Source organism: Mycetomoellerius zeteki, unplaced genomic scaffold, assembly GCF_001594055.1.
Source record: "Mycetomoellerius zeteki isolate Tzet28-1 unplaced genomic scaffold, Tzet1.0 scaffold197, whole genome shotgun sequence".
NCBI classification, from domain to species: Eukaryota; Metazoa; Arthropoda; class Insecta; order Hymenoptera; family Formicidae; genus Mycetomoellerius; species Mycetomoellerius zeteki.
This window is the reverse complement of record NW_017256926.1, coordinates 422,288-435,220: the sequence shown is the minus strand read 5'-3', so window position 1 is coordinate 435,220 and position 12,933 is coordinate 422,288. Positions and strand designations below refer to the sequence as shown.

General features: G+C 33.7%; 1 protein-coding gene across 1 annotated transcript in view; it reads left to right on the top strand.

Annotated features, from left to right (window-relative positions):
* Positions 1-11,937: 11,937 nt before the first annotated feature.
* The window catches only part of LOC108722120 (adenylate cyclase type 6), a 112,852-nt gene continuing 111,856 nt past the window's right edge, over positions 11,938-12,933 (top strand). The window contains exon 1 of the mRNA XM_018447061.1: positions 11,938-12,114. The gene's annotated coding sequence lies outside the window, so the exon portion shown is untranslated. The remainder of the gene's footprint in view (positions 12,115-12,933) is intronic.

Below are 12,933 nucleotides of genomic sequence, written 5' to 3'. Positions count from 1 at the left end.
TTCAATTTGGGTATCGACTATTTTCACGTCTTTTTTATTTAACTTTTAATTCCTTTTGTATGAAGATAAATCTGATTCTGATAAAATAGGAATTATGCTCAGAATTTACATCAATTGCTCTCTTTGCTTCTTAAACTGGATTTTATTGTCTCAATCATTCAGTGATATTTAATTTTTTCGTTTCAAAAATAGGTTCTCTCTTCACTACTTCATAAAATTTCATTGAAATCTTTACCTTTAAGAGCTCACCGCGTTGAACATTTATGGTATTAATGTCACTGATGGTGAAAACTGCACCACTGACTTGTTCTCTAAATTCAGTTCATTCGTCTTCGCGTCGTCAAGAATATAATATACTGGATTTAGAATTTAAATAATTGAATTTTCAGGATATTTTAGCAAAAGTAGGTCGAGCTGTCATCTCTCATATCTAAATCTTCTTTTAGATTTTGTAATATTCATTTTTCTGTTACTTTTTCCGGTAAACTATTCGGTTATCTGCACGGTACGTTCAGCGAATTTCTGACGTGAACGCAATATTGTACAGTAAATGAAGCTACACAAAAGAGAATAAGATTTTCCCCAGTCGCGTCTTCTCACATTTCACTTGCATGAAACAGTAGGCAAACCGACTTAAGTAAAGGCGCTCCGAGAGCCATAAAGCCATTATGTCATTATTTATAACGTTTAAACACAGAGTATGAGTTATTGGAATGGAACGTGATAGATGAATACACAAAAAATAATTACTTATTCCGTAATAGCGAAACTCTCTCTTATCCTCGACCTTGCTGGCATTAATCACCGCTTGTCTTGACCTCCCGATTTCCCTACCAATAGCGAAAAATGAGCGTTATCGAAGCGACGCGTGGCAATCGACAGCCCTATTAAAACCCATTGTAGCCTTGTTCCTTTTTTGCTCCCCTTTTTTTCTCTAAAGCTGCCGTTGCGGAACAGATCGAGTGATATCCGCGCGAGCAATCAGGCGGAACGAGTGATTTCTGCGGGCCGCGTGATTCCGATTTATCGGCCAACAAATCACACGTCGACGCTCGCCGCAATTACAGTCGAGTGAGGTTGAAATTTTTGCAAGTCGGTCGGTCGACTTTGCAATAGCAAAAGCGAGATTAAAATAGCGTCGCGTGAGCAAGCCGGCGTCGGAAAGACGGCAAGCCTCGGGGCTCAGTTTCAGTTAATTCTACGTAGATAATTCGTCTGTTGCATGTCCCGAGTGCACCCGCGTGCTACTGTTATGCAAGCTGCAAATTTCGATTGCAGATTATTATTTAAATTATTACGTATAATAACGTTCGGCTTATTTCATTGAAAGATAAAGGGCCACCTGGAAAGTTCTTGAACTTTTCATTAAAAAGTAATTAATTACAAATTTCTTCGAATTATTTAATGACGATAATTATTGTAACATGTGAAAAAAGAAAACAAGGATATATATGATATTTTTTACTGAGAAAAAGTAATTTTTACTGAAAGATAAGGGACCATTTGACAAGTTCTTGAACTCCTCATAAAAAAGTAATCAATTAAAAATCTCTTCACATCATTCAGTGACAATTATTATCCTCCAATATATGCAGAGAAAAAAAGAAATATATAATATTTTTTACTGAGGAAAAAGTAATTTTAACGTAAAAATAATTTTTACTGAGGCAAAGTCAATCACTAATTCTTCTCAATAATTCGAATATGTACTATGCATAGACGTTTTCTTTTTTTTTATAATATAAATGACTATTTTCCACGGAACATTTCATTTGAAAATGAATTTAATTAACACACATATACAGCACACCGATACAAGCGTTGGGAATACAACGAGAACGTTCATTTCGATTAATCAAGCCCCAATTATTAATAACGCCTCATCCGGCGCGATTCTCTCGCACCGGTTGATCCCGAATAAGGTCACGAGAACGGAATATGAAATAAAGAGCCCTCTTCTCTCTTTATTATCCGATCGTATGTGTGTGCGTTCGCGGATACGTGTACGTGTTGCGCGCGATAAGCTCGCTCACTCTCGATTGGCCGATTACCTCGTGGTCTCGCATGTGCAATGGGCCTTAAACTCGCGATCTCGTGTACGACAAAAGCGTATCGTGGGTTCTCGACCGCGTCGACCGCGCTAGAAAGGCGGGAACTCGTATCTTCGGGTCGTATTTAGTAGCGTTAAGTGCAATGCTCTCCAGCGCATTCTAAAACCCCGAGAATCCGAGTTGAACAACCTTCGTTGTATTTTATACAATAGCCTTTTCGGTGTACTCAGAGAAAGAATATTCAACTTGTTTTCTACTTTTTTATTCCATATAATCATAAGTTTAAATCTCACTTTCAATGATAGTTCAGAAATTAAGACAGAATTTTATTCTAAGTTTTATGATGCATAATATGAATTATTAAATGGTATATAAAATTATTTATATGAAAAAAATTCTATTTATTTTTATTAAATGGTGTATAAAATGGATAATTTCTATTTAAATATTAATTCTATTTAACTTTATTAATGTTAAATATTAACATAAATTTTACATTAGAAAAAATTAGACACATGTACATATTAAAATTAATATTAAAATAGTGTATACCTCATACTATATACATTAAAATATATAGCTGTTTTTAAATTTGACGCAACTTATAAATCGTTTGAAAGAGTGAGTTTATTTTCATAATTTAACTTTATCTAAAGACTATGCCTCTTCAAGTAACCAAGTTTTTAGAGTTAAAAAAAGTACGGTGTCAATTTCTATCACTTTGCAAGTAAAAAATGCACTACTAAATGTCTATCTATTAGGTGTACAAATTAATTCACTATTTTTTATGAGATTCGATGTTTATTATCAAAACATATCGTCATAGTTTAATTATGAAAGCAATCCCTATTATTTTTCAACACATTTTCTTCCACCTTTTAAACAAGTTAAAGATTCCGACTTCTTGACAGGAAGATTTATTATATTCTTTCTTCTACATTTCTAAATTTATTGTCAGACAAAGCGTGTTGCATTGACCGGAACAAATGATAAAATCTAAAAGCGCTATGTGTAGCACGTACACCGGGTGTGGTAAAATATCTCAGCCAAGTTGCAATAATGTGTCTTTGACCAATTTCGTCATATGAGGTCGAGCCTCATGGCCACGTCTCATATGGTGAAATTGGTCAAAGATACACTATTGCAACTTGGCTAGGATATTTTACCACACCCGGTGTACTCACTAGACATAGCCTTTAGATTTTACCATTTATTCCAGTCGACGCAGCACGCTTCATTCGACAAGAAATTTAGAAATGTCGAAGAAATAAGAAGTGATGAAAATAATCTCTACGATAAAAGTAAGTCTCCTTGATAAATTAATCGCAAGTAAAAACCAGTTTTTCTATTGAACCAGAATCTATAATTTGCTTAAAAGGTGAAGGAAAGCACTAAAAAATATAATTAATTTCATAATTAAACCATGTCGATATATTTTGACAATAAATATTGAATTTAACAAAAAATAGTGGATTATTTATTTGTACATCTAACAAATGTACATCTAAAATGAATTTCGTATGCTCGAGAGTCGCATGCGGAAATATCCTGGACCTTCCAGTTAGCTTCCTATTTTGGGACTTAACGTCACCCTTGGCGGAAATTTACGGTCACATCAGTCCTTTCGTGTTAATGTTGTTTACGGGTCCATCGATCTTCTTAAACCCGAAAGTGGTAGAGCGCCAGTCACTATGCGTCCGTCGAACTGGGTTATAACGCGATTTTCCGACTTAACGAGCAGAAATCCGATTAGCGCCAAGTCGCCGATTTTTTGAGCTGTTCGTTTTGCGCGCAGCTGATTATAGCGGAAGTTCGCGGAACTTCCTATGCGAATTTCCGGCCTGGTTCATTTGATTCCGCTCGTCTCTATCGCTGATTGTGAGTAGTCTTGTACATTAGCATTATCGTAAAGCTTTTGATTAAATATCAGCTTTCACTGGAAAGTTTGATAAAATTATAGCTTACTGATGTATTGTTGAAAATATGCATTTTATTTAATATGAAATATAATTGTATAGTTAAATGTAAAATTATGATAATATAATTATATAGTTAAATGTAATTAAGTTAATTAGAATAAATAATTTAATGCATAATTATACTACGTGTAGCTACGAAATAATTACAAATAAATTATCTAAATATTTAAATTTGTATATAATTCATAAATTCACAATTTGATTTTTATTGAATTATTAATTTATAAAAAAATTGACATAATATAAAATTTTCTCATGATTCTGCAAGTAACATTTTAATGGAGTTATTTTCATTTTAGTACATTTTATTCTTGACAAAAAAGCAACGTAATGTATAATAATAATACAAAAATGTATATGTTATTATAAACATATACATAAATGTATATATTTACATAAATGTACAATAGGTACACAATTTCACAAATTTACTTCACATGGCTTGTTACAAAGCATAGTTCGGTGAAGCCAGATTATTCGATTAGAAATCTCGAATAATGATGGAATCAGTAACGATGCAAACTGTTGTATCAGCAATAACAGGTATGAAGCATTGAAAGACTAATTAGCAATGAGAAATTCTATCTTGATAACTGGATTAGAATCCCCAAAAATGAGTGTTAACTAGATATACATTCGAATATTTGAATGATGTATCAGTAATAACACAGACAATAGATATGGAACATTTGAAGAGTAATTAGCAATGAAAAAGTCCATCTCGATTTAGAACAAATTGCATTTGGCAGATTAGAATCTCTAAAAGTGAATGTTATAAGTGAATTTTATACGGCATATTTGAATAAATAAATAAAACTTTTAATTTTCCAATACAAAGAAATTTAGTAAGATTTTTTAATAAATTCAGTAAATTCGCACCAAATTATTTAAGCATTAAAGTTCCAGCATGATCGTTTAAAGCTTTTATTTCTTAGTTGTTGTGTATTCATGTTATGATCTTAAAAGATAGATATTTTATTTAAGATTCTTTAAATTGCATCTTTTCTGAGTGCGTCACAAAAAAATTCTAGGATCGTTGGAACCAGGAGAATTTTGCGGACTGATCGAATATTCGAAACTCACAGATAAAAATATCTCGCTGACGCTGCCAATCAAATCATATCGGATAGTCAATCTCCACGAGCTTTCGATTGCGAGCAATAGTCGTTTCGCATGAACGTACGGTTGTACGCACATATGTCATAAATAACGCGAAGAGACGCGCAACTGATACCAATAGTCGGTGTTGATATGAACGAACGATGATAACTTGACGTATCGATTGGATGACGCGCGGATTGGAGCTTTTTAATATTTCATTTTCGCCATTATTTTACGCCTGACGAATCCGCGGCAATGAACTCGTATGTGTCAACGGTAGGACCAGGCATTCAAGTCGCTTAAGTTACGAAGAGATCGATTCGAGACGTATACACATGGTATTTATTTATAACTTCAGATACTTGGTCTCCCAGCCGAGGGTCGTTCACTCGTAAGTGTGTTATCGACTATGTGCGAAAGTTCGGATTGTTCATTTAAAGCCCGTCCAACTCTCACCCCTGCCCAATATAATTGCGTCCACGACAAGCTGGAAAGCCCTGAGTGAAACTTAATCGAGGACATTAGGCTGCCCCGGTTCAATTCGAAAATTAATAGTCGTTATATCAATACTTGGATTATATTGCCAGAGAATGTTAATTAATCAAAGAACGTTAATTACTTTTTTCTTAACGGAATATAACGTACGGATTAAATTCGAGAATTAATAGTCGTTACATCAATACTTCGATTAATTCGCCAGAATAGCGCTAACTAAAGAAAATTAATTAACTTTTTTATATGGTAATATAACGTACATATCAGAAAATATGTAATACATAAGCGTAATAAATCTTTAAAAATAGAGAAAGAACGAAAGAGAAAGGAATTAATAATACAATATGCGGCATAAAATTTATTTTAGTGATGTGTGCGATATTATATTTTATATGTAATATTATATAACTCAAATAAATGAGGTATTAATTTCACAGATGCGGTAACTCAATTGACTTTTATTGATCGGCGGTTATCTGTTGAAAAGGAGCTAACAAAATTAATGACACAATTAGAAATTACGAGATTAAAGGGCAAACGAATTCAGATCACAAAGTTTTAAAACTAGGCAATTCTATTAAAGCGTTCAAGGAAAATTGATCTCGTTGTAAAGAATCATAAGGAAGTTGGAAGTTTTAATCGATTTTAATAGATACTTTCGTTAATTAATCTCTCTGCGCTTCCGCGAGGAAACTGTTTGCATCACACGTTCTTCTCTTGCGGCTTTTACTTCGCTCTTATGTAACGAATGAATCGTACATACAGCACACAACGCTGAGTTAGAAAAAAAGAAATCCTTAATAAGTTAACTTTAGAATTTTAAATTTAAAGAATTTTAACTAAATTTAAAAGTAACATACTTCGTCTGACACTGACTGGCCAACAAATCAAAAACTAATTTTTGAACTAATAATTGTTATGTAATGTTTGTGATATGGTGTTTTATTCTCATGGTGAGCTTCCTTACTTTTATTGTAGCTTAAATTTATAAAAGTTTTCCAAAATCTTATCTCTGATTATTCCAATAATTCTTCTCCTTTCTTTTTAACATTCATCGGTGTGTAATTATTGTATAGAGATTTTAGTGTAGTGGAGCTCACCATGATAAGGTAGTTATTAAGCATATATTGTATATATTAAGATGATTTGTCTCTGAAGAGGGCTCAAAAATGAGCCGAAACATATAAGCGCGTTTTTTAATTAAGAGGTTTGTGTTATATCAGTATATTATTTGCGCAATGACTACCGCGCCTGACTTCTATTGCCCTATTTTCTCCAAAAATTTCTTTTGAATAGTAAGGAGTCCTTGTAGATTGATTTATGATTAGAAATCCTGAAATTTTAACCAAATAGATTCGAATGGGAATCCGGTTGGCGTAGATGAATATGATTGAGTGCGAAATCCTCCGAGTTCGCGAACTTCTTGCTTGCATTACATCGGAATTATGAAGACAATATTATGTCATGCACACTTCGCGTAATGTATATTTGTCTAATGGAAACTCGTTTTCACTGAGAAATATATGCGAAGCTGCTCGCCTATATTTAAAAGCTTCGCTCATCTGTAGAGAAATTTTTTAGCGATACGCACGTACGTTCGTTCGACCATTAAAATCACAACTAACGAATAAAAAACGTGACGTTTTAAAAAATAATTCGCAGATTTATGATATATCTAATCAAGTAATCGAATCAGTACTGCCGGATAAAAACTGTTATATAGAGAGATCGAGTTTTGATCTAGAAACCCGAAGGGATATCTTTAGTACTCGAGAAACTTGGAGCGGAAGCGGAAGAAAGACGAAGCGAGAAGTGGTTGAATCAATATCGTTAAAATTAATACTGTTAAATTAATCGCGTGCCGCTAGAGAATTTCTGAATTTCGTTAGACGTTACGATAGCTGCCAACAGAGAATTCTAACGGACAGAACTCATTTGGGAACTGTCAAAGTCGAATCATTCCGTTCTATTACCGATAATGATATTTATCATTTATCCTCGACTGCTATAATGGAATTGAGAAAGTTTAACAACTTTAAAAGCGACATCGATGTGTCCCATGTTATTCTTTATCTTAATTATGAAAAAGAAATAAATTGTGCGTAAATGAAAAAATTCATTTCGAGTTTACAATAAAATTCAATAGCAATACAAAATATTATATATCGTTATTATGCACGTTACTTTCTAAATTTGAATTAGTGGATACTCACTGATTATCCAGTGACGTACTTGGCATTCGATAATCAGTGAAATTCAACTAAAAAAGAAAGTTTGAGCATTATACAATTAAAATATCGATATTTGCACGTTAATTTAAGGGGAGGTTCTACTTTGGAGGACAAAAAAATCGATTTTTTTTTACATTTTTTGCATCTCTAAAATGTGTAGAATATGCCTATAAAAGGATTTTGTAATATTCAAAATGTTAAAACAATTTATGACTTGTTAAACCGGATTTTTTGCACCGGTCGAAAATCAAGTGAGCTTAACGATATTACGCGCAAAACAAGCAAGAATCGAAAGGAGAAAGGCTCAAATACAGCAAAATTTATTCTTCAAACAGAAGAGAAATTGACTTATATCAACAGGAATCGCTGATTAAACATAAGTTGCAAAATATTAACTAAAATCATTATCATAAAATTAAACTTTATTTTATCGCGTTTTTCTCGAATTCATGTTTTTTAAACTGGCGGGAAATATACAGCTTCAACCAATCATCCGATTGACATGAAGTTTTTTTCTACGAAAAACCGATAATTTTTATGGGGCCGTGAACCTAAAAATGCCATAAATTTTCCAAAATAACTATTTCTTTGAACAGATTGAAAGTGAAAAAAAGTTCGTGAAAATTGACACTTAATTTCAAATGGCTGCCATTCTGTAAATTAAAAAATTTTTCAAATAAAATGAGGCCTGTTCATGGCCTCACAAATTTAATACATTTTAATAATTAGTTTATTTGTCTCAGATAAACTGTCTACAGTCAAGATTTCCCGCCAATTGGCCATGTACGCACTCTGCACGCTCTGATGCACCCGTAGGCTACAGCCGCAATTTTCTATATTTCTAAAAATAAAAAATTTTTTTTATATGTGAAAATATAAAAAACATAATGCAAAAAGCATTATTTTGATATCTCTTTTCTTTCCTTATGAAAAAAATTGGTAAAAAATACATCAATTTTGGACTTCTAGACTAGAACCTCCCTTTAAATCTTCCAATAAATGTATTGGATTTATGCACTAAAACAAGGTTAGTTAGAGCACATAAAGGTTAACTAGATTAGGGATTTCACATTTCATTCACTGATTACCAGTAGCATAATTAGCACTGATAATTAGCAGTGATTATCCACTGATTCAGATTTAGAGCATATATAAATTCTTTATAATATTTTAATATACTAATAGCAAATCAATGATCAATTTTATTTGTGAGATTAATCAATTTATGATTGCAATGCAAATTCGACAACAATCGTACAGTTTACATAATTGAAAGATGTATTTTAAATTTGTAGGAGGAGACCGGGGCTAATTGGACACCTTTTTTTTCAATTGCAACTTTCAATAACAAAATAAACGATTTTAGTCAAATGATTATTAGCGTTTTATAGAGTGATTATAAGACTACAAGATGGCAATAAAAAATTTTGGTGTTTGCAATTTCATTTCATCCATATACACAAAAAATGATGTGATTCGGAAAATGAAATCTCAAAAATTACTTTTGACTATCGAAAACACGTTTCATTACTTAAATATAACAACGCGGCACCTAAACTAACCAAGCTTCGTTGGTAAAGAAAACACACAAGATGCTATCTATAATATAAATTGGGAATTCATAAGATATATTTTTGCCATTCAAATGCCAGCTTAGTCCCGGTCTCCCCTATAGAAATATTAAGTACAAATTATCAGGTACCAATATTTGATCTCGATCGTATTTAACAGTTTCTTACTTATTTGATTTATTCATATAGCAATCTTGTTTAACTTAGGACTGATTGACTTTCGGATAAATTATACGATAATATACCTCTAATAGGAAAAAAAAGAGTGAAAGAGAAAGAGAGAACGAAGCAAAAGCAAGAGAGCGAGTAAATTAAAATTTATCGAAAAGTAGAACAATTCAATCTCAGTATTGTTAATATTATTTAACATTTAGTTACTCTCTTAATTAAAAAAATGTGTTTATATACGATATACAGTTATACATATGATTTTTATATATATTATATATGATATACATTCAATATTTATATACATTTGCATATGAATTTTTATACGGATACTCTTCAACATTTAATTTATCGCTATCTTGAAAATCCTGAAATCGATTCCGATGATATTAAAAAAAAAAGACAGAATCTACACACACATATATATATAAAAAATTCCAACAAACTGTTCAAATATTATCGATGATAAAATATATAATACGATCTTTTGTAATATTTAAAGAGGATGTATATTTAAATATTTTCTACACCGCAACACACAGAGATTATGGACAATAACCTGTAAATGTAACATTACGTGTGTTAAACGTGGGCCGAGATGTTATCACTAAGCATAATCGCGGTGCGTCGCCGTTCTGATACGATACCAAAGGTCAACAACTGTTCCTGTTAGACGATGTTAATCCTCAATCGAGACACGGGTTCGTGCTCGCAGGGCGTATTCGTCCGGACACGTCAGGTCCACTCCACTTAGCTCCCGCCCGCACAGATAAAGGCGTCACGATTATGATAAATGCGAGTTCCGAGCACGCGGGAGTTAGGTAGCGCTTAGCACATGTAACGGGCGAAGCGGCGAATTTTATCTCGCCGCGTGTACACGAGGCCGAACATACGATTTAAACGTTTTCCCTTCGCCTCCTCCCCCGTATCCATCTGTAACGTAGTAACCCGCCAAATTACAAGTTACACGAAGCTCGAGCCGAGATGTTAAATGCTGCTGCAAGTTCCTACCCCGATACGCACGCGATCGCGCAACGGTTACAGTTTTTGCGTTCTAATTCCGTCGCGATTCCACCCCGTTCGGGATTTCCAGATCAATCGGAGCTTTCCGGAGCGCAAAACAAATTTACTTTGCATCGAGGACATTTTCGGAATTCTCTTGCACGGGAAAACGTTCCTTTCCGTAAAAGGAAGCCGAGCGCTATTATTAAATCAGAACGTAAGATCCATCGATGAGATACCGGGAGACAAATGCGCCGTATACGTGTTATTAACATCGAAATTCCGGAAGGTACGTCGACGCAAAATGTTTCACGTATCCTCACGCTTGTTAGTTATTATTTGATTAGGAGCCAATTAGAACGCATACATACACACGGGCGTTCCATTTTCATAGCGACCTTACATCCACGTGTAAATTAGTAATTACGCATGTAATATAATGTCCCTCGTAGCTGTAAATTGTTTCTTGGGGGACACAGAATGCTGTAACAGCGTGGGCAAGAATGTACGTAACATTGCTCATAGTGACCACCCCTATTTTTACCACTCGGATTCGTGTCATGGTTTATTTATGAACATGAATTTTTCACAAAATGTTTCTACGTCATAATTTGTCAGTATTTTTGCAAATATTATTGAATAAATTAATTTTTTTGCGTCAATTCTTGTTTTTTAAATGTTGCAACTGTTTTTTTGTTTTAGTAAATCGAGTCCGCTTTGGACCAAAGTTTATGTCAAATTTTTTAATTTTATATCGTGCATTTTCATATTTGTGTATTTCAGCATACCTACTTGATGTGTGTCAGAACACGGATATTCTCTCTTAAAATCTTTTTCGTATCACACGATACGTTAAAATTATGAATAAAATTCTATTCCAACACAAATTATATTAGTTTGCCGAGAAGATCTAAATTACACGAATTTCATGTAATATGCTCATTTGCTACATGAGTACTCGCGAGAAGAATACTGCAAACAAATAATTTGTTACACCATCCAAAAACATCATGTAGACGTAGCTAAATTTTAATCGCACTCCAGAATAAATCCGCGAATGAACGAAATATACTGAATTTCGAAATCCGTCGTAACGGACATAATATAGTCGAAAGCGAGAATGCGTTGATATTGCGAAATGGAACAACACAACACGTATCTCGCATCTGGAGAAGCTGCGTCACTGGTATCGGTCTCTCGGTCAGTATAATGATAATTTATGCGTAGGATAAAGTGCGCGACATCTCGGCGACGTAATAATTTATTCCGCGAAGAGATTTCGCGGTCTAGTAGATTAAAGAACGGAACGATAAGACAACCAGACGTTTGCGATGCAACGACAACGCAACAGTGACGACGTGAGCGGACACGTCTCAACGCGACCAATCATAATTATTATTCACGAGCTCAATTAGTGTGTCACGTCGTTAACGAGGTTGGCCGCGACGGTAGCAGCCAGCCATTCTGGAGCCGCAAGCCTCGATTTAACAATGTCGTGCCGCCGATCCCGGCGATGGTAACGGCGCCTTTGAAAGTTAATTAATTTATTGTTGAGCTGTGTTCGGTCTAACAAACTGTCGCCGGCACTTTTATTCCTCGCGACCGACACGCTGCGAGAGCGAAGCCTTAATTCCGCTTCATTCATCATAACATCCTAGCAGGTGCGATTAATCCAGTGGAAGCTGAAACAAGCGCGTGATTTTGCTCTGTGCATAATAAATAACAAAAATAGTACCCACGTTCTCGAGATCGATACTGTGGTGCGAATTGTGGAGATTTATTATCGTAGGATAAACTGAAATCTATCAATAATTTGCGCGACGTTTAAAAGAATCTCGGGGTAACATTTAAAAAGTTTAATAACAATAATAATAACATTTTAATATAAAATAATAAAGTTGGATAAAAAAAAAAATATATATAGAATGGAAATGAAATAATAATATAAAATATAATTCAAATATTAATTTATTGTTATACAGGATTGCCATAAATTAATCCTTATCCTAAAATTCCATAACTTTCCTTGATTTCCAGACAAAATTTCATAATTTTCCCTGGTTTTCAACAATATCTTAAAAATTTTTTACAGTTCGTCCTGATTGGAAACCATCAAATATTTTGTTGAGAAATCAACTTAAATTACTATTAACGTTGCTGATATTATTTATATGTAATTTTTAAGTTGATAGTATTCTAAAATTGCGTAGATGTGACGTATACAGAGTCCCATTTTAAAGGATCCACTCAAATGTCTCAAAAACACTACGTTAAATCGAAAAATGGTTCAGACAAAAGTTTTATGATTTCGAGGGGGACATGAGATAGTACCATT